Source organism: Staurois parvus, unplaced genomic scaffold (genome assembly GCF_062004578.1).
Source record: "Staurois parvus isolate SC_StPar_1 unplaced genomic scaffold, SC_StPar_1.0 ptg000779l, whole genome shotgun sequence".
Lineage (NCBI taxonomy): Eukaryota > Metazoa > Chordata > Amphibia > Anura > Ranidae > Staurois > Staurois parvus.
Window position 1 is genome coordinate 5,440,863 of NW_028318575.1, and position 27,919 is coordinate 5,468,781.

General features: G+C 41.3%; 1 protein-coding gene and 1 long non-coding RNA gene across 2 annotated transcripts in view; one reads left to right on the plus strand and one right to left on the minus strand.

Moving 5' to 3' along the window:
• NXPH1 (neurexophilin 1) overlaps positions 1-27,919 on the minus strand; it is a 450,681-nt gene that overhangs the window by 290,828 nt on the left and 131,934 nt on the right. The window lies entirely within an intron of this gene.
• On the plus strand, positions 393-19,338 carry LOC149444757 (uncharacterized). The gene is made up of 4 exons (XR_016306524.1): positions 393-490; positions 10,152-10,269; positions 10,423-10,542; positions 19,254-19,338. It is a non-coding gene; the product is annotated as an uncharacterized LOC149444757 (long non-coding RNA).

Genomic DNA, 27,919 nt, shown 5'->3' on the forward strand with positions numbered 1-27,919 from the left:
TTTTGTTTACTTTGACCTTAGGGGGCCTCTGGCACTTCAGGTTTGGGGGGGTCCTCATGCACAGAGTTGGTTTACATTCTCAGTGACAGTTGCACATTTTTAAAATGTATAACACAACGCCATTCTGAGGTCACTCGTGCACACACACACACATGCAGTTATAGGCCACCTTAAAATGGTAATAAAGCCTACCTTTTTCCTTGTACCTACAGGTAAGCCTAAAATAAGGCTTACCTGTAGGTACAGTAAATATTTCCTAAACATGCACCGCTTTGAAGAAATTTACTGTAGTAGCAGCCAGTAATGTCAACGGCGCATGTGTACTGCGCTCTCAATGGACTGTGTGCCATGACTCCCGTGCGCATGCCCGTGACGTCATCTCACCTTGTCCAGTCAAACAGCCACAGCCCACGAACCGGAAAGGAAGACTGGGTGAAGATGGAAGCCCTGTCAGTGATAACAGCGCTCTGCTGGAGGGCTTCGTTCTAAAGTAAGTCTTTCATAATGTGCTAATATGTGACGCATACTAGCACATTATGCTATTATTTTGCAGGGGAACATTTTTGAAGTTTACTACTGCTTTAAGGCTCGGCTCACACTGCTGTGACCCCAACGTCTTGTGAGTTCCTTGCTACTTCCTTGCAACTTGTTTGCAACTTTTGTGAATTAACATTGCAGTATTTGGCACTCAAGTTGCAGCAAAGTTGCAGAAAAGTAGTGCAGGAACCTTTTTTTTTGTTGCACTGATTAAGATGGCACCCATTAAAATTAATATAAATGCAAATTGATTAAATACTTGTGAGCCACTAGAAGTTTTCTTACTTTTAGAGCAATTAATTCCGTGTGTAAAAATATTTGTAAATAATAAATTATGTGAACTGCTAATAAATTAATTACGTGCTTAACTAGATATTAGATCGCCATGGTACTTATTACACCCTCTCCAGGTGTATGGATGTTAACTTAATATATCAATATTGTACCGCGCTCCAATATATATAACTAGGAGTGCTATGATAAATTATAAATAGCTGAAGTGTAACACCAATAATTCAATAATATTCTAAATCCATAATACTTGAATCCATAATTAATATAAATATATAAATTAAAAAAACAATTAATATTTATAAATGAGTGCAAAACACTAATAAAAGTGAAATATGAAAAATAAAATAAAATAAAAAAAAATGAAAAAATTAGAAAAAATTAAAAATGGGAATGACAGTTCAGTTCATACGAATTGAGATGGTATTGTAGTTCAATCTAATCTGCGTAGTGGGTCAATGTTCATGGCATGAACCTCTCTCTCCTTCCTCCTCTCCTTTCTCCTCAATATAGCTTTCTCAATAAGAACTTTCTCCTCTAGGTGCGTGACTTATTCCTCCATAGCCGATACATACAGAGAAGGGGAAACAAGAAACATAGTGTCTTATCCTGGGTAACAATTGTTTATTGAGCTTCTAATCTCCCACTCACATGGTATAAGTAAAAGTAGCGCTTTGTATATAATGTATCCAAATCCTCCTGCAAACAGCCTTGCAGGTGTGTGTGTGTTCACTCGATATACTCGCCGTTCCTCTGTGGATGCGTGATGACGTCACCGCCCCTCCCCTACGCGTTACGCTACAGGGACTCGTAGCTTCCCCCAGAGGAAGCTACGAGTCCCTGTAGCGTAACGCGTAGGGGAGGGGCGGTGACGTCATCACGCATCCACAGAGGAACGGCGAGTATATCGAGTGAACACACACACACCTGCAAGGCTGTTTGCAGGAGGATTTGGATACATTATATACAAAGCGCTACTTTTACTTATACCATGTGAGTGGGAGATTAGAAGCTCAATAAACAATTGTTACCCAGGATAAGACACTATGTTTCTTGTTTCCCCTTCTCTGTATGTATCGGCTATGGAGGAATAAGTCACGCAGCTAGAGGAGAAAGTTCTTATTGAGAAAGCTATATTGAGGAGAAAGGAGAGGAGGAAGGAGAGAGAGGTTCATGCCATGAACATTGACCCACTACGCAGATTAGATTGAACTACAATACCATCTCAATTCGTATGAACTGAACTGTCATTCCCATTTTTAATTTTTTCTAATTTTTTCATTTTTTTTATTTTATTTTATTTTTCATATTTCACTTTTATTAGTGTTTTGCACTCATTTATAAATATTAATTGTTTTTTTAATTTATATATTTATATTAATTATGGATTCAAGTATTATGGATTTAGAATATTATTGAATTATTGGTGTTACACTTCAGCTATTTATAATTTATCATAGCACTCATAGTTATATATATTGGAGCGCGGTACAATATTGATATATTACATTAAAATTAATATATTTTAACTTTTCATGTGACTTCATGTGTCACAAGTGCTCTATGTGTGGGTCACTTGAGCCACCAATATTAAAAAAAAAAAAAAAAATACAATATATCAGTTCAGAGTAACAACTTTTACAGATGATGACACTAAACTCAAAAAAACAACCCAAGTGCAATCACTCCTCTAAAAAATATTATTCCAAACATGAACCAAATAAAAGTATGTCTTCTGCTCACAGTGTGTTTCCACAAGATAAAGTGATATAAATATAGAATACATAAACCAGTGCTGCGCACTACTCAACCACAGCGCATAAACTAAAACCACATCACAAACTTCTTACATAAATGAAATACCCCTGAAGAAGTAACATGATTTGACGCAACACGTTGGGTAGAGCCGGTGACGTCACGCCGCTAAAAGGAAGTGTGTGAGTAGCCATTTTTATGGAGGTTGTCCTGTATGTAATTGCTTGATACTGCAGTGTTTAGTGCACTTTTTAAGTTAGGCATATAGATATTTTTAATGCAATAACTCATTGGAAGCAGAGCCCTATGTACTCTTCCACTTTTTGAGTTTTATATTGCCCTGGCCCAAAGCAGTATGGAGGATGGAACTGGATTGTGGAGCTTCTGGATACTGGAGTGGAGATTGTTGCTGTGGTTTATAATAATCCTATTTAAAGGGGAAGGCGCATTTGACCTAATACATGTTAGGCCTAGTCATAGGGTGAAAGTACAAGCCTTGTGGTGATGATATATGCACTTTGGATGAACTATATATTATAAAACACTTGTGGAAGCATGAGGATAAAGGAATAAGAAGGTGTCTTAAGTATTTTTGATGCATCTGGTGAACACATTTAATAAGAAATATTTAAAGTGGCACACATAAACAAATTGGGTACACATGTGCATTATCCCAATATTTTTCAATTAATAAGAATGTGTGTGAAGTACTATTGATGCATCTCAAGAACTCATTCAATAAAGAAAATTCAAAATGGTACACGCAAACAAATTTGGTACACATGGACATTTTTTTTTTTTACTTATTTTAAAGATGTTGTGCATATTACAAGGAGTATATACACAGATAATATTGTCTTTTTTGTTTTTCATTTCATTTATGTAGGAAGTTTGTGATGTGGTTTTAGTTTATACACTGTGGTTGAGTACTAGGTGGCACTGGTTTATGTATATTTATTTTAGAGCTGATGGCAGGCAACATATTACTTCCCTAAATTGTTTTATTATTATATATTTTATATTGATGTATTATTATTTATTTTGTATGATTTTATATAATTTTGTATATTATTTTTGTATGGGGGGGCCCTTCTGTCAGGGGGCTCAGGGCAGTTGTTCCTTTTACGCCCTTATAAATCCAACACTGAGTAGTGCCTGCTGCAGTGATTTCCAGCTTCCATGGTGAGCCCACAGGTATGACACATACATACGTACATTGGTTCAAGCTGTGTCTCTGTAAGAGTTGCCTAAACTGAAGGTACCACCTAAGCTGAAACTTTAAACGGTAGTTGTAATTGTCAAAAGAAAAAGAACAACACAGGCGCTCAAGTCCATGAGCATCCAAGGACCACAGTAGCAATCACTTGCTTGGGTGCAGCCCTCTAAAGATCGGGGAATCTTGATTATACTGGAAGAAAGCAAAGAAGGGGAGCTCTCTCCTCATGCATTGCCGTGGTAAAAAATTTTTTTAATGAAAATGACAAAAACTATAAACTCACAGAGCTCTGAGGAAGGGAGTATGTCTCCAGAAACGCATTAGCACACCCTGCTGTTAGAATACCAGTTGCTCAGACTGTCACATTGGTTCCTAGCTTGTTTTCTTAATCTTGGTTTGTGAGTATATATTTTTTTTCTATTTTTTATATTGTTGTATTATTATTTATTTTGTATGATTTTATATAATTTTGTATATTATTTTTGTATGGGGGGGCCCTTCTGTCAGGGGGCTCAGGGCAGTTGTCCCTTTTACGCCCTTATAAATCCAACACTGAGTGGTGCCTGCTGCAGTGATTTCCAGCTTTCATGGTGAGCCCACAGGTATGGCACATACATACGTACATTGGTTCAAGCTGTGTCTCTGTAAGAGTTGCCTAAACTGAAGGTACCACCTAAGCTGAAACTTTACATGGTAGTTGTAATTGTCAAAAGAAAAAGAACAACACAAGTGCTCAAGTCCGTGAGCATCCAAGGACCACAGTAGCAATCACTCGCTTGGGTGCAGCCCTCTAAAGATCAGGGAATCTTGATTATACTGGAAGAAAGCAAAGAAGGGGTGCACTCTCCTCATGCATTACCGTGGTACAAACATTTTTTTAGGAAAATGACAAAAACAGGGGCGGACTGACAACTCATGGGGCCCCTGGGAAATAGGGGATCATGAGGCCCCTGTGTCCTAGCCCAAACTCAAAAAAGCCTATAAAAAAGGTACCAGGGGCATCTCATGGGGCCCCCTACTGACCCCGGGCCCTCGGGCAGTGCCCGAGTTTCTAAATGGTCAGTCCGCCCCTGGACAAAAAATACAAACTCACAGAGCTCTGAGGAAGGGAGTATGTCTCCCGAAACGCGTTAGCACACCCTGCTGTTAGAATACCAGCTGCTCAGACTGTCACATCGGTTCCTAGCTTGTTTTCTGAATCTTGGTTTGTGAGTATATATTTTTTGTCATTTTCAAACAAATTCCTTTGTTACCACGGCAATGCACGAGGGTAATTGTAATTGCTCTACAGCACTCTAGATTTATCTGTTAATATTCAAAAGTAGCTTCGTTTTTCCTGCAACATAAAGAACCAATTGGCTGCAGAACAGACGAGGAGGAGGCAACAAAGTATCCGTACGTCAGCTGTAAAGAACAATTCTGAGACTCTTCCCTGCTTAGTTAGTTTTGAAGTGTAAAAGTGTTTGACAGCCATCGAGGGATTCCTGCCAACTCAATCTCAGTAATGTCAAAACACAGAGCGCACACTTACGCAAACGCGTTGAAAAAAGAGTGCGGTTAGATGGCAGATTTCATTGATGTGTTTTGTCTCTGCAAATGACTTTACCCAGGAGAGTTACATGAAAGGCCCACTCTGACAGGATGTATATGAACTGTGAAGACACCAAAAAGCCTTTTCTTATAATTTGTCACCTTACAATCAAGAAGCAATATGCTGCACAGTCTGCTGAGATGGACTAGACCGTGTTGGCTGTGATCGCTGGGAAGAGGGATTTTGTAAAATGTTGTTTTTACGGCACAGTTCTAGCATGGCGATGTGAGCTGATAAAGATTCTGGAGTTGATTCAAAGGACGACCATTGAATATAATCTGTAGGTTCACATTTTAAAGGGGAAGTCCACCCTAAAGTGACAATAGTAAGTGGAGATCCTCCTGCGCTGCTAAGAGTGAAGGAATAATGATATAAGCAGCCAACACCCTATCCTATACCTAAACCAGGACAATGCAATATAATAAACAAAATGGTGCAGCGCTATTTTTACACATACCAATAATTATAAAATCAGTGGATACAGATCAATAAACATAAACGCATATACAGTTATAAAATATACAGGTGCGTAAGATCTGCCAGGATCTTTTAGGTGATAAAAGGTGCAGAAGAAAAACATGCGGTCCAATAGGACCCAAATGCGTGACTTGAACCTGTCCCTCACTGGGACCAATCCCCAATATTCAAGTGTGATATACACAAAAAAAGAAGGTGAGTCCCTATACAGGGATATATATTGCAAACAACAAGTGCTCAGTGTACCATTTGCATTTGTTATAAATAAAGTGTAAAACATTAATGTCCATATAGTACCATCATACATCATACATACGGGTGCTCCAGTGTTAGTGCAAATAATTATTTGTATGTGTAAAAATAGCACTGCACCATTTTATCACCCTAAAGTGATATTTCAGTTGCAGGTAGAGCCTGGTGGGCTGAATCAGCCTCAGGCCCTTTTGGTTACTCTAAGGACCCATTCACTCTTCTCCATTATTCTGTGCTCAGGGGCGGACTGACAACTCATGGGGCCCCGGGCAATAGGGGATCATGGGGCCCCTGTGTCCATGCTCAAACTCAAAAAAGCCTATGAAAAAGGTACCAGGGGCATCTCATGGGGCCCCCTACTAACCCCGGGCCCTCGGGCAGTGCCCGAGTTTCCAAATGGTCAGTCCACCCCTGTCTGTGCTACATTACTGCATATGCATCAACGCACATTGGGGTTGATTTACTAAAGGTAATTATACCGTGCACTGCAAGTGCAGTTGCTTTAGATTCGACGGGAAGCTCTGAAATGAGGCGAAGCTCTGCTGATTTCTTTCATCCAATCATGTGCAAGCATACATGCTGTTTTTTTAATTTCCTTGCATGTTCCCCTCAAATCTAGAGCAAGTGCACAGCCTATTTGCCTTTAGTAAATCAACCCCATTGTGTCACGCCTTAACATTAGCAGCTCATTTATTTTAAATGGTCTGTCACAGGGCTGCTGTTAGAAACCACGGGGCCCCATACAGCCAACCTGACACCCCCACACCAAAAAAAAAAAACATAGTTTACTATACTTCAGTTATGAATGAACACAGTGAGTGATCAGTACAGAGTGCCAGAGGGAAGGAAAGGAGGGTAGCCGGCAGCACTGTGGGGGTGGGGGGACCTGGGCATCATGGGGAAACATATGGTGCACAAGGTGGGTGATGAGGGGCAATTACTGGAACTGATCCCCTGTATGGCTCTCCCTGCAGCAGCTGAAAGCCGAAGGGAGGGAGAGAAGTCAGCTTTCAGCTGCTGCAGAAAGAGCCATATGGATCGGTACCTGCAATCACCCCTCCGCTGTTCTGATCACCCTACTTGCCCACATCCAAATCCCTCAGCTGCCTGGGGCCCCCTGCTGGCCTGGGCCCCCAACATGACCTTATCCATGACCCTGGGCTGTCAACACACAGGAACAAACCCCAAAAAACAGAAATGTAGCATTTTCTCAGACCTAGCGCCCCACAATGCAGAGTAGTGTAGTACCATGCACTGTGGTGTGCTGCAACACTTGGTCAAGATTTAAGATGATTGGCATGCCATCACGCTAAAGCACATAACGTGCGTTGCAGTAATATGTTACTGAGTGGTGTACTGCAATCTATGTGTGTCAGAGGTGCACTGGGGTTCCTACTCTTCCTGTTGAGGGGTGCCCATCATGAGGGGTTCCTACTTTTCCTGTTGAGGGGTGCCCATTATGAGGAGTCCCTGCTCTTCCTGTTAGGGGTGCCCATTATAAGGAGTCCCTGCTCTTCCTGTTAGGGGTGCCCATTATAAGGAGTTCCCTCTCTTCATATTGAGGGGAGACCATTATAAGGGGTTTTCACTCTTGCTGTTGAGGGGTGCCCATTATGTGCTGGTCCCACTCTGCCTGTTAATGGGTGCCCATTTTGTGGGTTTTTCACTCTTTCTGTTAAATGGTGCTCATTATAGGGGATTCTTACTCTTACTAGGGGATGTGGACTCTTTTATCTTTTGGTCTGCTGCACTTTCCATTTGTGCATGTCTCTTTTTGGTAACCTGCTGGGGTACCCACTGGAGGGTAGTCTTTTCTGCTTTTTTAACTGAAGCCCTGATGAAGGGGAAGTTTTTCTGACCCCTGAAATACGTTGGCTTTTTTTTTTTAGGTAAAAGCCTAAATATGCATTTGAACTCTTTTGTCTTCCATTTGTGCATTTTTTTAAATTGAATCCCTGAAGAAGGAGGCAGAAACGCATTGGCTGTTTATTTACTAAAAACTAATAACTGAATTTGGTTCTGGTGTTCTTTCCATTTGTGAATGTTTCTTTCCATTAACCTGCTGCGGTACCCACTAGAGGGTAGTCTTGTCTGGTTTTTTTAACTGAAGCCCTGATGAAGAGGGTGTTTTTCTGACTCCTGAAACGTGTTGGCTGTTTCTTTAGTACAAACTAATAAATGAAAGCAGACTCTTTTATCTTTTGGTCTGGTGCTCCTTCCATTTATGCATGTTTCTTTCTGCTAACCTGCTAGGGTACCTACTGGTGAGTAGCCTTGTATGTTTTTTAAACTGTAGCCCTGATGAAGAGGGAGTTTTTCTGACCCCTGAAATGTATTGGCTGTTTTTTAGTACAAACTAATAAATGAATTTGGACTCTTTTATCTTTTGGTCTGGTGGTCCTTCCATTTGTGCATGCTTCTTTCCAGTAACCTGCTGGGGTACCCACTGGAGGGTAGCCTTGTCTGTTTTTCTTAACTGTAGCCTTGATGAAGAGGACGTCTTTCTAACCCCTGAAATGTGTTGACTCTTTTTTTTAGTACAAACTAATAAATTAATTTGGACTCTTTTATCTTTTGGTCTGGTGGTCCTTCCATTTGTGCATGCTTCTTACTAGTAACCTGTTGGGGTACCCACTGGAGGGTAGCTTTGTCTGTTGTGAGCAGCCTAATATGAGCCAGTGAACTCTTCAAATATTTTTGCCCTCTCACTACATTGTATAAAGTTAAAATCCCAGTGCCTCTTGGATGCTTTTCTATTCATTTCAGCCATAAAAACCCGACAGGGTGTTTAATCCTTTCCACTCCAAGTAGGTTTCTGGCTGGACATGCAACTTACAGGGGCGGACTGACCATCTGAGAAACTGGTAATGAGCAAGCGCTTGGTTGAACAATAGCAGCTAGCATTCAGGACAGGGCGGACTGACCATTTGGAAACTTGGGCACTGCCCGAGGGCCCGGGGTCTCTAGGGGACCCCATGAAATGCCCAGGTCCCCCCACCCCCACAGTGCTGCCGGCTACCCTCCTTTCCTTCCCTCTGGCAGCTGCAGGCATTAAGGCAATAGGATCCTTCTGGATGGAGAGTGGGGTAAGGTTGCAGTAAATATGTCACATTTACCAGCCCCTTCCTTTCCTGAATGAACACAATGAGTGATCAGTACTGATCACTCACTGTGTTCATTCATAACTGAAGTATAGTAAACTATGTTTGTTTGTTTTTTTAGTGGGGGGGTGTCAAGTTGGCTGTATGGGGCCCCGTGGTTTCTAACAGCAGCCCTGTGACAGACCATTTAAAATAAATGAGCTGCTAATGTTAAGGCGTGACACAATGGGGTTGATTTACTAAAGGCAAATAGGCTGTGCACTTGCTCTAGATTTGAGGGGAACATGCAAGGAAATTAAAAAAACAGCATGTATGCTTGCACATGATTGGATGAAAGAAATCAGCAGAGCTTCGCCTCATTTCAGAGCTTCCCCTCGAATTTAAAGCAACTGCACTTGCAGTGCACGGTATAATTACCTTTAGTAAATCAACCCAAATGTGCGTTGATGCATATGCAGTAATGTAGCACAGACAGGGGTGGACTGACCGTTTGGAAACTCGGGCACTGCCCAAGGGCGCGGGGTCTCTAGGGGACCCCATGAAATGCCCCTGGTACCTTTTATAGGCTTTTTTGGGTGTGCTTTGAATGTGGGCAAGGATACAGGGGCCCCATGATCCCCTATTGCCCGGGGGCCCCATGAGTTGTCAGTTCGCCCCTGTTACCTTATGTAATTATTTCAGCCTTCATGATTAACTGGTCAACTATTTATATATAACAAGTAGCTGTGCTGAATGATGCAGATAATGAGTGTGTTTCGTAACATAGGAAAAAAAAATAGGAAACATAAATGGAAATTGTTATATATTGAAATTGTGACAATGTTTTTACTCAGATTCCCTTGTGCGTAGTGAAGGGCTTTATTTAAACAAAGGTTTGTTTTCTGCTATTTTCTGCCATATTCTCCCTGACATTCTCCACATTATCCTATAGTGCTAATTGTCAACTATTTACTCCGGAATAATAGGCAGAAATTATGGCGGAACAACAGAATATCAGAAGGGATAGTCAGTTCTCCTTTGAGAAAAGAGAATGCATATTAAAGAAAAAGGTAAGAGCGTAATTTTGTGATGATTTCCTTTCCTGGAAAACTTCACATGTAATCAAAGGCAAACAAATGCAAATAGCCATAAAATTTCCTGTGAAAACACGAGGAACAAAGTACAGTAAAGAGCCGGGTTTTCAGACTTTCTTTCTTGTCTAGTCTACGGATCTCATGACTGCTGGTATGGGAGCTGAACCAGACTGTGCTGAGCGGAAAAACTATCAAGAAAATTCCCCTTGTAAATATTTTCCTTTTATTTTATCATGTTCTGGACTAAAGGTAAAAATATAACTCATATTTATTTCCATTTTATTTAAATAGGCAATATTGCATAATAATATTTTATACTTATTTTCAATCAGGAGGTGGTCTCTAGGATTCTTTTTATATGTGCCATACTTAAAAGGTAACACCACATTCATAAAAAAAAATAGCAAATTAAAAAAAAAATAATAATATAACATAAAATTGCTACACAAGCCAAATTGTAATTTAATATCATTAAAAATTACATTTTAATTAGCAGCCACTGTAATTTTTTGCAAAATTCAATTCAATATGGAAACCTGGAGGTGTTCTTTTACTTTGTTGTTGTACAGAACTCATCCAGAAATATCCTTTCCTGTCCATGTTCTTTGTGATTAGCTCACTGATTTTCCCAGAAGCCACCACTAAAGCTGGGTACACACTATCAGAAAGTCGGGTGAACGATCGTTTGGTTTTCCTCAATGTTTCACAGCAAGTCGAACCCGAGGATGGTACTAATTGTATGAAAATTCTCAAATGACAAAGGCTTTTTTTTTTGTTTGATGTAGAAACGTTGTAGTCCAGATTACTGCTGGTTATTGTTTCTGATCATGTGCAATCTTTCGCATCCAATTTTTCTTGTACAAAAACAGTGCACATTAAAGAAAATAGTTCTGTTCACGTACAAGAAAAATTTAGCAGTCTGTCCCTTCGGAAATTTTCATTTGGAAATTCTGAATCGGATGTCGAAAGTTGTGTACACATATTATGAAAGTTGAACAATGTTCCTCGTATGGAATTTTTCTTCTGATTTTCTCATAGTGTGTACCCCACTTAAGATATTAGTTACATTTAACCCCCCTGGTGGTATTCCCGAGTGTAGCTCGGGGTAATGTTTCAGTACCAGAAGTGGTAACCCCGAGCTACACTCGGGAATACACTGCAGCGTTGCTCCGGGATCTCTTCTGCACTTACCTTGTCCTTCGCTCCCGCGATGTTCCCCCTGCAGCGTCCCCGGCCATGTCCTCCAGCCGATGCCGGCATCCGTCTTCCAGGTTCCGTTCCCTGCAAGCGTCGGGACATACGGGACGTACGGGGGATGGAACCGGCGGGACTTTCAAAAATGTAAAAATTTGACATTCACTCAATACACTAAAATCTGATAGAATTACATTACTGTATCAAACCATTTCACATACATTTTGTCCCGAGTGCTTTGTCCGGTGCCCTGCCTGCATTTTTACTGTTCTTTCTGCCTGGAAACTGAGAAATGCCCATGGAGTCCAAAAAGCGTCCCTTTAGGTCAAAATCGGTTTTAGACCGGCTAGAGAACAGCGATAGTAAATCAGAACCACTTGCAGAATTGAGTGATAATGATTCGTGGGGGAAATTCGTCATCAGACACTGAAAACGATTTTGCAACTTTGCTCAGCGATGTGCGAACTTGGCGCTATATTTCAGTGTTTTTGGTTTGATTATATTATTGAATTACATTTATTATTATTATTATTATATTATTATTTTTTATGATTCTTTATTATATTATAATTTATGATTTTGTGTTTCAAATTTATCATACCCGGGATGTTTACTACACTCTTGTTCGGACGGATTTCAGTGAGTTATTCCTAAGAATTACAAGCCTACAATAAAAAAACAACATATTTCCATTGAAAACAATGTACCACTTTGAGCACAGAAATACTGACATAATCATACTGCTAGGGAGGTTAATGCACCCCCTTCAATTGGAATTTCAGTTTTTGTAAGATACTCCTTAAGGGTTAGATACCTCTAAAGGGATAAAGACACTGCAACATTTCTCATCAAAACACTGAATGTGCACCAGGTGATAATGAACCAGACCTTTCCATTCAGAATCACTCTGCAAAAGATAGGGGCAAACAAATAGATATTTCTTCGTAGCCAGGGGCGTATTTATCACAAAGCAAACAAGGCACTTGCCTAGGGCGGCATTTTTCAGCACCTCCACCTAAAAGAAGGCATGGAAGAAGGGACACACACAGCATGGGGACCAGGTGGGATCCGAGAGAGGCTGCAGGCTGCTTGATGGTTTATGCAGAGCTTGACTCTCATTCCCGGTGATGTCTGGAGGTGTGAATACGAGTGTCTTTCTCTCTATCACCGGGGGGGGGTAGTAGAAGGCTTTCCCGGGTGGGGGGCATGGGTGATGTTGGTCGATGTCAGGCTCTCTCCATGGGTGGGGGAAGGGATTGGCCCATGTCCATGGGGGCAGATGATTTTTGTGTTGCCTAGGGCAGCACAAAACCTAAATACACCACTGTTCATAGCAGAAGCAGGTAGGAATTTTCAAGAAAGTTTGTTAAAATCCCAGCATTGTGCATTGATCACCCGGAGAGGGTTGGTTTTTCCTAAAGAATGTGGAGTTATACTTCAAATGCTTTAACACTTAAGGCTTGTTGATGGAGTTTAGTAGCTCAAGCTCACTTTTATATGCACAGTTGACTCAAATCAGCGACTCACCTGCTCTCTCCCCTCCTCCCTGCTTGGTCTAGACAGACCAGGCTGTATAAAGCTTCATTTGGAGAGAGAGTCTGCGAGCAAACAGGTACTGCTGATCTCTCACTTTATAAAACCCATAATAAATAAAAAATAAAATAGCCCCTTGTATAAATGCTGAACTCCAATGGAAAAAAAACATTTCCCCCCCAATCATGTCTATAGTTTTATTCTAATCTAAAACCCTAATTTTGACTTTTATGTGACCTTCTATGCCGCCTCTTCTAGTAATAGAGACCAGTGATGAGAAGCTAAACTGCCTGCAGCAGATCGGTCTTGTTGCACTCCGAGTGTCATGACATCACCATCACTGTAAGGCTAGAGGACCATTTGATGGACACTCTTGACAGCCAATTGGCAGTGTATAATTCACCAGAAAGCAACATGGCCTCAGCAAAAAGTACCGTATTTTTCGCTCCATAAGACGCACCTGACCATAAGACGCACCTAGGTTTTAGAGGCAGAAAACAGGAAAAAAAAATTCTGAACTAATGGACTGCAGACACAGTACAGGAGATGACCAGAGACTGCGGACATAGTACAGGAGATGACCAGAGACTGCGGACACAGTTCAGGGGATGACCAGAGACTGCGGCCACAGTACAGGAGATGACCAGAGACTGCGGACACAGTACAGGAGATGACCAGAGACTGCGGACATAGTACAGGAGATGACCAGAGACTGCGGACACATTACAGGAGATGTCCAGAGACTGCGGACACAGTACAGGAGATGACCAGAGACTGCGGACACAGCACAGGAGATGACCAGAGACTGCGGACATAGCACAGGAGATGACCAGAGACTGCGGACATAGCACAGGAGATGACCAGAGACTGCGGACATAGCACAGGAGATGACCAGAGACTGCGGACATAGCACAGGAGATGACCAGAGACTGCGGACATAGCACAGGAGATGACCAGAGACTGCGGACATAGCACAGGAGATGACCAGAGACTGCGGACATAGCACAGGAGATGACCAGAGACTGCTCACATAGTACAGGAGATGACCAGAGACTGCGGACATAGCACAGGAGATGACCAGAGACTGCGGACACAGTACAGGAGATGACCAGAGACTGCGGACATAGTACAGGAGATGACCAGAGACTGCGGACACAGTACAGGAGATGACCAGAGACTGCGGACACAGTACAGGAGATGACCAGAGACTGCGGACACAGTACAGGAGATGACCAGAGACTGCGGACACAGTGCAGGGGATGACCAGAGACTGCGGACACAGTACAGGGATGACCAGAGACTGCGGACAGCACAGGGATGACCAGAGACTGCGGACAGCACAGGGATGACCAGAGACTGCGGACAGTACAGGAGATGACCAGAGACTGCGGACAGCACAGGGATGACCAGAGACTGCGGACAGCACAGGGATGACCAGAGACTGCGGACAGCACAGGGATGACCAGAGACTGCGGACAGCACAGGGATGACCAGAGACTGTGGATAGTACAGGGGATGACTGCTGACCTTTGGGGAGGTGGGGAGCGGGTACCTGAATTTGACAGGTACCCGCTCCCACTTCCGCGGAGTTGTTCTTTCATCTTACCTGTTCCTCTATCCAGCCGCGCGCTGTCTTCCCGGCTTCTGTAATGGCGCTCGGCATGACAGCCGGGTGCCCAGTGCGCATGAGCGAGAAGCACTTGCGCTTTGTGAGTGGTCCGGCGGCTTCTGGGATCTGTCATGTGTCCCAGGTGCCGCCTTACCATTCACAAAAAGCACTGCTTCCTGGGCATGCGCACTTGGCACCCGGCTGTCATGCCCACACTACAGAAGCCGGGAAGACCGCGCCGCTGGATAGAGGAACGGGTAAGATGAAAGAACAACTCCACGGAAGTGGGAGCGGGTATCTGTCAAATTCAGGTACCCGCTCCCCCCCCTCCCCAAAGGTCAGCAGTCATCTCTATAAGGTCCCGCTGTAGAGCTGAGCGGCCGGCCCGGTATTCTGACGCGGCGGTAGAAATACCAGACCGGCCGCTCCATATTCGCTCCATAAGACGCTCTGACATTTCCCCCCCTTTTTTGGGGGGAAAAAAGTGCGTCTTATGGTGCGAAAAATAAGGTAAGTTTTGCTAGAGGCAGGTGGATTGGAAAAGCAAATTGTGTATCTTTTTAATTCCCGGAGTTAGGCTTTAAATGTAGATATGTAAAAAAAAATGATTGCAATGGTAAAAATAAAGAGATACAAAGCAATTATCAAACTTTAAAGGAAACTGAACTGAAAGACTGAAGACTTGGTATGTTATAGGAAACATTTAGAAATGTTTATTGTGCCTTAGCAGTACCCAGGAAAATGTACAGTATGTTTTTTCTTAAACTCATCCTGAAAGACAGCACTGCACTTCGTGATATGTGGGGGTGTCTAGGGACCTCTGTATACGTATGTATAGGGGTTAGACAAATTTATTAAAAGTCCTATTTTTTACTTTGTGACGCCTTCCATGTTCACTGTTTAAAAAGCCAGTTATAGACCTGGGTAGGTGACCAGTTTTTTCTTTGTATGTTAATTTTGGAGGTTCAGTGGGTGCATTGGACACCCTGGCTGCCGTTGTGCTACATGCTTGGTGTCAGGTGCGCTCCCATGACCTTAATGAGGGGTGGGCTCCCTCAGGTTCACCTGCCCTTGTTTCTATCCATTTAAATGCATGTGCCTCCATTTGCAGGACTCTCAAGATTTATAGAGTTAGGACCACAGACACTCAGGGTGCCGTGATGTGGCTCTGTGGCTTACGTATGTATTTGCAAATGTGTGCTAACTAAACCCCTGTTTTTAAACGCATGTTCTTAGACAGGTTAATTTGGTTTTTGATAGTTGGCTAACTGGCTGGCAGTTTGAACTGGCTTTCTTATCCCCCTCTTTTGATAAGTTATACTTATCCATGTTCCTTGCCAACAATAGCCATTATTGGGGGGTTATTGGGGTAGGCTGGCAAGTTGAACTGGATGGTCCTATTTTTTACTTTGTGACGTCTTCCATGTTCTCTGTTCAACCTCCCTGGCGGTATGATTATTTCAGATTTTTGGTGCTGAAAGCGATACCATTATTTTGCATGGAGATATGTAGTTTTTTTATTGCAGGCCTGTAATTTTTAGGAATAACTCACTGAATTCTGTCCGAACAAGAGTCTAGTAAACATCCCGGGTATGATAAAATTTGAAACACGAAATCATAAATTATAATTTAATAAATAATCATAAAAAATAATAATATAATAATAATACATTTAATTCAATAATATAATCAAACCAAAAATACTGAAATTTGAAATAGAGCGCCAAGTTCGCACATCGGTGAGCAAAGTCGCAAAATCGTTTTCAGTGTCTGATGACGAATTTCCCCCACGAATCATTATCACTCAATTCTGCAAGTGGTTCTGATTTACTATCGCTGTTCTCTAGCTGATCTAAATCCGCTTTTGACCTAAAGGGACGCTTTTTGGACGCCATGGACTTTTCTCAGTTTCCAGGCAGAAAGAACGGTAAAAATGCAGGCAGGGCACAGGACAAAGCACTCGGGACAAAATGTATGTGAAATGGGTTGAAACAGCAATGTTTTACTATGCAAAATTTATTTGGAAAAAAATGAAATTTTTTTAAATTTTCAAATTTCCCGCCGCCGCCGCCGCCGCCCATACGTCCCGGCGTCACAGGGACCGGAATACAGAAGCTGGATGCCGGCATCGGCCGGAGGAGATGGACGGGGACGCTGCAGGGGACACATTGCGGGAGCGCAGGACAAGGTAAGCTCTGCAGGGACACCCTATGCAGCGCCGCATGGTAAGCCCGAGTGTAGCTCGGGGTTACCGCTTTTGGTACTGACATTTTACCCCGAGCTACACTCAGGAATACCGCTAGGGAGGTTAAACAGCCAGTTATAGACCTGGGAAGGTGACCATTTTTTTCTTTGAAAATTATGAAAACACCAGATAAAACAACAAAATAGTTACCCAATATGGTGTTGGACTGCCTTTGGCATCCAAGATGGCCTAAATTCTACTGGAATATGACAAATATACAGTAAGTCTTTGAAAACGAGACCGGAGCTTGTTGACCATATCGGCTCTATGATATTGAGACATCGTCTGCATGCTCATCAAACCACAATTTGACAACATCAGCTGTGTGAATCAGAGCATTATCTTCTTGGTAAATTGAGCTGTCTTCCGGAAAGAACGTCTGAACCATGGGGTGGACATAGTTGGCCACATTTAGTACATAGTCACTGACAGAGACTCCACATTTCAAGGTGATGATGGGTCCTGCAGAATACCAAGTTATGGATGCCCAAACCATGAACCACCATGCTCGGAACAGTGTTCACCACACGTATGCCAATCCACTGGTTGGGAGCAGCAAGAAGCTCGGCGGGGGACCTCAGAAGAGGAGGACCGGGACTGATCTGTGGAAAACCATCACACAGAACAGGTAAGTATGCCATGGGGTTTATTTACTAAAGCTGGTTCACTCAGAATCTCATGCACCTCTGCAAAGAAACCAATCAGCTTCCAGGTTTTATTGCTAAAGCCTAATTCAACAAGCCGAGATTAGAAGCTGATTGGCTACCATGCACAGCTGCGCCAGAGTCTAAGTGGACCAGCTTTAGTAAATCGTCCCCTATGTTTGTTATTTTAATTGAAAAATGAAGGTTTAATGTCACTTTAATGTCCTCCACCCCAACAACAAAAATCACCTTTCCTTCTCTCCCCCACTGTTATGCAGCAGGGGAGCAACAGAGGGGGATATTGCTTACCTCCCTCTGAAAATGCTAGTTCCCTGGCGGTTTCTGACTGCCATACTGTTTGACTTAGTACAAGAATGCATATGGGATAAATCAAAGTGCAATCAGTTTGAGTGATTTGACAAAGGCGTAGAGGTGGTTGACTTTGCAATGTGAATGTTCACTTTGGGAATAAGCTGTATGTACTTTGAATACCCAATCATGTGCAGGATAAAAAAAAAAAAGATTTTTCTTGCACATGACTGGATGATTGAAGTGAACAGTTTCACCATTCACCAACCCAACATTTAATTTGGAAAAGTGAACAGTTTCTACTTTTGTTCACACTTGATATGTCTGATCCATCAGCACCAGGTCCAAATATTTACATGTACAAAAAAAGAGCAAAGCTGTAAAGGAATACCCTTGTCATAACCAACATAAAATACATTGATGTTGGTTATAACAAGGTTAACCCCTTCATGCCTAAGGGTAAAACAAATCTTAATGCCTAAGCACAATTTTGCAATGTTGACATGTGTTAGTAAAACCGTACATATCATCACAACTACTTTGTACATCCGGGTGGATTATACCTTGTTTTTTCAGGACAAATTGGGCTTTCATTTGGTGTTAAATGGTAATGGATATCTCCTGATTTTTTTTATTATTAAAGGAAAACTGGCCCAGAATAGTAAAAAAATAATAATTTTTTTAATTTAACTGTGTGTTTCTTGTTACTACCATAACCTACCACCAAAGAACAACCCAAAATACATTCTCCAGCTCTTGACGATTGCAGCGACACCATATATGTGTATGTTATTTGGTGTTTGTACCCATAGTACAGCCCAGAAACAATTGTGCACATTTTTTTTTTACCTAAAACACACTGACACTGATACCAATTTAAATAAAAAATCCTGACTATTAACCCTGACCTTTTGACCTTGACTTTTGACCCTGAACTTGACCCAAACACTAACCCTGGCACTGAACTAGATCAAACCTTGATCTAGGTATTTTTTCTTTATTTTTTCTTTTCTTTTTTAATATTTATTTATTTATATTTTTTTAAACAAACATTTTGTTTTTCCTCTCTATGCCAGGAGTTAGAGAGATATAATGTATCTTTCTCCTCTATTCATAGAGAGGAAAAAAAAACAAGGGGTCCGGTCTGTACAGTGACTGATCACTGTGATAGCCAATCAGTGGCAATCACAGCAATCATGTGACCCGGAATCAGGAGTCCCAGGTTCCGATCGTTAGTGACACCCTGGTCTTTGTGCTGAGAGCGCGCTGTGTGTGCGGCCCCACAGAAAAAAGGCCAGTTCTGTGAGGCCGCATATTTGTGTGACGTCGGCGTCAAGGAGTCAATCTGTGTTGTCAGACTTTGATGTCTAAGAAAAGAATTACTATTTAAATATACTGTATTTCATGATCCCTTCTCTATTTGCAGTTCTTTCCCCTCCTTTGAACCCCTGAAGAAGCCAATTCGGCAAAACGTGTTGGAGTTTACCATCTTCTCATCTTCCTAAATACTTACCTTTTGGCCATGGCTCGTCAGTGTTACAAGAGGGAAGGTGTGAAATGGGGTTCACTGTACTGAAGGATTCATGTTCTTACCTGTTTTTATGGGAGTATATGTTCTTTTCACTATGTGTAATAAAACTTTATATTTTTTATACATCCAATGTGTCAGAGTTTTCTATCCTGAGGATATACGAGCACCTTAAAAGTCCTTTATGCCTTTGATCTTTATTATTTCTTCTTCTTTGGCAAACTACTTACAGTATTCCTGATCCACATGTCAGTAAAGGCTCATTCACATGTGCTTTGCTTTGTTTGTGTCGCTCTTCAGAGAGCATTTGACAGGCAGCGAGAAGGTCTTGTATTGTCTTTTCATCACCTGCTTTAACTCTTTGATTTCCACACTAGCAGGCTGCAACCACGCACATTCCCATAAGGAAGAAAAATATGTTTGAAATATATTTTTAAAATATTCTTCCCAAATATATTGACATATATTTGAAATACTACAAGTTTGACCGTATTCAATATATTTCAATCTCTCTCTCTCTATATATAGATAGATAGATAGATAGATAGATACTGTATGTTGAAATGCGTTTTTATTACAAAATATATGAAATATATATTTTTAATAATACATTTCCAGTATACTGTATGTCTTTAAAAATACAAATCTACATTTTTGGAATACATCTACAAATACCGTATTTTCCGGCGTATAAGACGACTTTTTTTACTTAAAAACACACCCCAACAATTGGGGGTCATCTTATACGCCGGGTATAGAACGTTGGATGTGCGGTAATACTGTATGGTAGCTTCAGCTACATACAGTGTACCACGCTGAGCCAATCACTGCGAGCGATGTATTCTATTAATGAATACAGAGCCTGCTCGGATTGGCTGAAGTTGTGACATCATCAGCCCGCCTCTCTGACACAGCCAATCCAAGCAGGCTCTGTATTCATTAACCTCCCTGGCGGTATTCCCGAGTGTAGGTCGAGGTAAAGTTTCAGTACCAAAAGCGGTAACCCCGAGCTACACTCGGGCTTACCATGCGGCGTTGCTCTGGGAGTCCCTCCATAGCTTACCTTGTCCTTCGCTCCTGCGATGTGTCCCCTGCAGCGTCCCCGGCCATCTCCTCCGGCCGATGCCAGCATCCGGCTTCTGTGTTCCGGACCCTGTGACGTCGGGACGTATGGGCGCGAAATTTGAAAATTTAAAAAAATTTCATTTTTTTCAAAACGAATTTTACATAGTAAAACATTGCTGTTTCAAACCATTTCACATACATTGTATCCCGAGTGCTTTGTCCGGCGCCCTGCCTGCATTTTTACTGTTCTTTCTGCCTGGAAACTTAGAAAAGTCCATGGCGTCCAAAAAGCGTCCCTTTAGGTCAAAAGCGGTTTTAGACCGGCTAGAGAACAGCGATAGTAAATCAGAACCACTTGCAGAATTGAGTGATAATGATTCGTGGGGGAAATTCCTCATCAGACACTGAAAACGATTCTGCGACTTTGCTCAGTGATGTGTGAACTTGGCGCTATATTTCACATTTCAGTGTTTTTGGTTTGATTATATTATTGAATTAAATTTATTATATTATATTATTATTTTTTATGATTATTTATTAAATTATAATTTATGATTTTGTGTTTCAAATTTTATCATACCCGGGATGTTTACTAGACTCTTGTTCGGACAGATTTCAGGGAGTTATTCCTAAATATTACAGGCCTACAATAAAAAAACGACATATTTCCATGCAAAAAAATGTACCGCTTTGAGCACAGAAATATGGACATAATCAGACCGTTAGGGAGGTTAATAGAATACATCACTTGCCATGATTGGCTCATATGACGTCCTCCCATTCTCCGCGCATGCGCGACGATGCACTGTGTCCCTCAGAAACAGCTATCACCGATCACGGAAAGAGCCAAAGATGCCGGCTCGGTCATGTGATCAGCTGTGTACACATGGAAAGACGGAAATGCCGGTTATCGGCATTTCTCTCCTCTCGAACGGTCACGCTGACAGCTCGAGAGGAGAGGAGAGCCGGTAATCGGTTTTCCGCGGAGGGGACATGTACACTGATCATCAGAGCACTGATGATCAGTGTGCCCTGATGATCAGTGTAGCCCCAGCAGTGCCAGCTGTCAGTGTCCATCAGTGCCACATCAATGCCACATATCAGTGCCTACCAGTGCACATCAATGCTATATATCAGTGCCCATCTGAGCTGCCTTTCAGTGTCACCCATCAGTGCCAGTCAGTGCCACCTACCAGTGCCACTCAGTGCCGCCTATCAGTGCCATGTATCAGTGCTGCCTTTCAGTGCCCATCAGTGATGCCTGCCAATGCACATCAGTGCTGCCAATCAGTGCCACCTATCAGTGCCAGTCAGTGCCGCCTATCAGTGCACATCAGTGCCGCCTATCGGTGCCAGTCAGTGCCACCTATCAGTACGTATCAGTGCTGCCTATCAGTGCCAGTCAGTGCCACCTAACAGTGCCAGTCAGTGCCACCTAACAGTGCCAGTCAGTGCCGCCTATCACTGCTGCCTATCAGTGCCGCCTATCAGTGCCATGTATCAGTGCCATGTATCAGTGCTGCCTTTCAGTGCCCATCAGTGATGCATGTCAATGCCCATCAGTGCCACCTACCGGTGCCTCCTCATCAGTGCCCATCAGTGCCACCTATTTCATATGGGCACAGTGTTGCATGACCGCGCAATTGTCATTCAAAGTGTGACAGCGCTGAAAGCTGAAAATTGGCCTGGGGGGGAAGTGGGTATAGGTGCCCTGTAGGCTAGGGGTTAAATGGTGTTGCCTCAGAAGGGGGGTAGTCTTATACGACGAGTATAGCCCAAAACCTATGTTTTAACTGGAAAATTAGGGGGTCGTCTTATACACCGGAAAATACGGTATATATCAAAATATATGTTAAAATGACTTTTTTATATGTTAAAAAAAATCTGAAGAATATATTTTAAAAAAAAATGTAAAAGCATTTTTCATATATTTTGTAATAAAAACGCATTTCACCATACAGCATACTGTATGTTGAAATGCGTTTTTATTACAAAATATATGAAATATATATTTTTAATAATACATTTCCAGTATATTGTATGTCTTTAAAAATACAAATCTACATTTTTGGAATACATTTACAAATATATGTCAAAATATATGTTAAAATGACTTTTTTATATGTTAAAAAAAATCTGAAGAATATATTTAAAAAATATATATTTTTAAAAACATTTTTCATATATGTTGTAATAAAAATGCATTTCACCATACAGTATATATATATTTAAATATATATTTGGAAATATATTGAATATGGCCAAAATTGTAGTATTTCAAATATGTGTCAATATATTTGGGAAGAATATTTTTAAAGTATATTTCAAATATATTTTTCTTCCATGTGGGTTGCACACGGTGGTGGAGCAGTTACTGAGTTTCTTTCGGCGGGTGATACGCCGGAGGTGAAAGGGGCCAGGGGCGGACTGACAACTCATGGGGCCCCCGGGCAATAGGGGATCATGGGGCCCCTGTGTCCTTGCCTAAACTCAAAAAAGCCTATGAAAAAGGTACCAGGGGCATCTCATGGGGCCCCCTACTGACCCCGGGCCCTCGGGTAGTGCCCGAGTTTCCAAATGGTCAGTCCGCCCCTGAAAGAGGCATAATTCTTAATGCGGCTGGGAAGTACACCCCCACCATCTGCAGCTAAAGGGGGTAACAGTTGAAGGATGGTAAAACACAGATCAACCACAGGGTTTTACTGCCTCAACTCTGCGTGTGAATGAGCCCTAACAAATAAAAAACTGAAATCATTGGATCGATATGACTTCCAGGCAATAAGCATCCCAGACAATAAGAGGTGCACATCTATACTTTCCCAGTACAGGTTTCTTCTCTCTAGTACATGTGCAGAGTGGCACAAATTATAGCTTGATATCTCTTTACAAAAGAAACCCAACATTTGAAGTCATTTTTATTAAACCCTAATCATATCGCTTGACCGATGCATTGCTGTAATTTGGCATCGCGGCTTCGAAAATTCATAAAGGGGTGTTAGGATTTCTGTGTCACAAAGCCTTGAAAAAAAAATATCCCTGTTCTTTGTCATTTCCATTTTTGTATGCCATTTTGCTCTAAATACAGTGAAAAGCTCCATGACCCACCTCAAAATTTCCACTCACGCTGCGGCATTTAAGCCACATAAGGCCTTTATTAAGAGCTGAATAGCTGCTGTATGAAAAACGCTGAAAGTCAATTTACAGGACAAGCTCAGGGCTCCGCGTTTGCTGCATTCATGGAGCACTGTCTCATTTGCTGCCTCCGTTCATGGCTTGTGAATGACATAACGGGAGCTCATGCCAATGGAACATAAAAGGATTATATTCACAAATCAACGGGTACATTTCTGATATGTTAGTCCCCTTCTTTTGTTTTTGCACAGGTAAAAATTTTCCTGTGAAAAAAGAGAGAAGAGATGCAAATGAAGATTTGAGGTTTTGTTGGCTGTTTGTGCATTTCTGAATTTTAAGCCTATATATATATATATTTGGCTTTATTAACCGCTTCCTGACCGCTCTTTAGCAGACCTACTGCTACAGGGTGGCAGGGCTGTGCAAAATCAAGTATATTTACGTGATACTGTATTTTCGGGTAGGGGCGCCAACATTGGCAGGTACAGCTCTCGATCTTCGGGTCCCGGCCGGAGATTCCCTGGTGATCACCTAGGGAACACTGACAGGGGAGAGGTCTGTTTGTAAACAGCACAGATCTCTCCCCTGTCAGCTCCAGCACACTGCTTTGTAGTGCTCTGCATAGCAGAGCACTACAAAGCAGCGTGCTACACAGTAAAGTACACACAGACAACACAGTCACACAGCACGCAGTTAACCCTTTGATCACCCCAGATGTTAACCCCTTCCTGCCCAGTGCCATTAGTACAGTGTCAGTGCTTTTTATTAGTACTGATCACTGTGTTGGTGTCACTGCGGATGTCAGTGGCAGCTAGTCAGTCGTCGTCCCCCCCCCAGTGTCAGAATGCCCATCGCAGTCCCGCTATAAGTCGTTGATCGCTGCCATTACTACTATTAAAAAAAATCCAATATATATTGTATACACCGCCATTTGTAGACGCTATCTTTCTCATAAACCAATAAATTTACATGTTATTGGGAATTTTTTTTAGCAAAGACATGGAACAGAATACATTTTGCTCTAAATTTATGAAGACATTTGATTTCTTTAATTTTTTTTTTTAATGGCTATGTTTTATAACAAAAAGTAAAAAATATTGTTTTTATTTCAAAGTTGTCAGTCTTTTTTTTTTATAGCGCAAAAAAATAAAACCGGCAGAGGTTATCAAATACCACTGAAATCCCATTTGTGGGGGAAAAAAAGGACATAAATTTAATTTGGGTGCAGCGTTGCATGACCGCGCAGTTGTCGGTTAAAGAAACGCAGCGCTGTATTGCAAAAAATGGCCTGGTCCGGAAGGGGGGGAAATCCCTGGAGGGCAAGTGGTTAAAAAAAATGCTACTTTAATAATATACCAGGCATACTAAATGCAATTTAACCAAAGTAAGTCCTACTTTAAAAAAATTCAAGCAGGTATAAACCCAATCACTAAAATCTCTCAGAAACTGTAATATGTTCATTTATTTTTAAGTAAATTTTGAATTTTACTAAATGAATAGCTTTTAATAAAATGTTATCTGGTGATATTAAATCAAAGCCAAACTCTCTCAATCAACATAAAATGTTTAATCCACATGATGCTAAATATATTATATTTACTTGTTTGAAACTTTTTTTTTATATATACATTTCTTCAGTCGCTTCTTAGTTTCTAGCCTAGGCCACAATAATGTCATACATCCCAGGAGTCTTCATGGGAAGAAGGGAAGAGGGCCTTTTCCAGCTAAGCACACCCTCCTGCCTGCATTTCTGAGCTAAAGGCAGGTGGATTCCAGGAAATATATGCCACATGAATCATCTGCCCTTACTCAAAGTGTCCATGGCTATAAATGCTAGGGTTTTTTTTTTTTCAAAGGGATTTCTCAGCAAAATAAATCATGGAGCATGGATGGAGTCGGAGTTTGAATTGAATATTAAAAATGAATGAACCACTTGGAAATAAATGCCACTTGAAAAATCTGCCGTTACTCAAAGTGGCCATGGCTATGAATGCTTGGGGGGGGGGGTTTTCAAAGGGATTTCTCAACAAAATAAACAATGGAGACATGGATGGAGGGGGAGTTTGAATTGAATATTAAAAATGAATTAACCGCTTGACCTCTGGAAGATTTTACCCAACCCCCAGCCCCCGACCAGACCATTTTTTGCAATACGGCACTGCATTATTTTACCTGACAGTTGCGCGGTCATGCAACGCTGTACACGAATACAAATTTATGGCATTTTTTTCCCACAAATAGAGCTATCTTTTGGTGGTATTTGATCACCTCTGGGTTTTTTATTATTTGCGCTGCAAACAAAAAAAATACAGAAAAAACAATATTCTTTACTTTCTGCTATAAAACATATCCAGTGGAAAAATTCAAAAAATCTAATTGCTTTATAAACTTAGGCCAATATGTATTTTGCTACATATATTTGGCAAAAAAAAAATCTCAATAACTGTATATTGACTGGTTTGCTCAAAATCTATAGTGTCTACAATCTATGGTATAAATACTGGAATTTTTTAATACATATACTATTAATGGCAGTGATCAGCAACTTATAGCTGGTGGTTAACCTCCCTAGCAGTATTCCCGTGTGTGGCTCGGGGTAAAATTTCAATACCAAGAGCGGTAACCCCGGGCTACACTCGGGCTTACCTTACGGCGTTCTCCGGGGGTCCCTGCAGCACTTACCTTGTCCTTCGCTCCAGCGATGTGTCCCCTGCAGCGTCCCCGGCCATCTTCTCCGGCCGATGTCGGCATCCGGCTTCCGTGTTCCGGTCCCCGTGACGTCGGGACGTACGGGCGCCGGAACCGGCGGGAAATTTGAAATTTTTAAAAAATGTCATTTTTGCTGTCATCACTGTTTCAATGCATTTCACATACATTTTGTCCCGAGTGCTTTGTCCAGCGCCCTGCCTGCATTTTGACTGTTCTTTCTGCCTGGAAACTTAGAAAAGTTATGGCGACAAAAAGCATCCCTTTACGTCAAAAGCGGTTTTAGAACAGCGATAGTAAATCAGAACCACTTTCAGAATTGAGTGATAATGATTCGTGGGGGAAATTCGTCATCAGACACTGAAAACGATTTTTCGACTTTGCTCAGCGATGTGCGAATTTGCCTCTGTATTTCAAAATTCAGTGTTTTTGGTTTGATTATATTATTGAATTAAATGTATTATTATTATATTATTATTTTTTATGATTATTTATTAAATTATAATTTATGATTTCGTGTTTCAAGTTTTATCATATCCGGAATGTTTACTAGACTCTTGTTCGGACAGATTTCAGTGAGTTATTCCTAAAAATTACAGGACTACAATAAAAAACTACATATTTCCATGCAAAAAAATGGTACCGCTTTCAGCACAAAAAATCGGAAAGAATCATACCGCCGAGGAGGTTAAATAAAGAATTATAGAATTTAAAAAACTCTAAAAATGCTCGAGTTCTTGGAATGCACACAGCAAAATTAGTAACTTGTTCTATTGTCAATGAGTGCCAGAAGACAGCATTCTCTATTAAAGTGTAGTCATTGAATCTGATGTAGTGACATGCACTGGGGAAAACTTTCTTCGTTCATTTCTAATTATTTTACAATGGTCATTTTTAATAAGCTACTGAGTGGAATGTTGTAAGCAGGCAATCATCTTGATGGTGTGAAGTAAACAGGGAGTACAGATTTTTTTTCTTTTTATGGAATCTTGGCCATAAACACTGATACAATTATATTAATGCTATGGGAACCTTGTGCATAAGTCATAGCATATTAGTGTTTACATTGTTTCGTATGACTTCACCTTAATTACAATACCAAGCAATAAAAAATAATTAAAACACGCCAAGGAAGATCATTATAAACTGTATTTTAGTTACACTTCGAAGTTCAGTGAAACACAAGTTCATTTATGCCGGTATAATTTTCAATTCTCTAGATTTTCTGTTTACAAGAAATACTCTTCGTTGGAAGAAATTTTAAAATTTTCTCTTTAATTAACCACAAATGAGTTCTCTCAACAATAATTGTATTTGTGGTCTGTAAACTATGTGACCACAATTTTACATGATTCCTCTGTTGATGGGTACCGTTTGGATAATGGACTCCCCTATTCCAATGAACTATAGATGAATTAGATGAGCTAAATATGCTAATTATATATATATATATATATATATATACACACAGACACTGTATTGCCAAAAGTATTGGGACGCCTGCCTTTACACAAATGGACTTTAATGACATCCCAGTCTTATTCCATAGGGTTCAATATTGAGTTGGCCCCGCCCTTTGCAGCTATAACAGCTTCAACTCTTCTGGAAAGGCTGTCCACAAGGTTTAGGAGGGTGTCTATGGGAAGGTTTGACCATTCTTC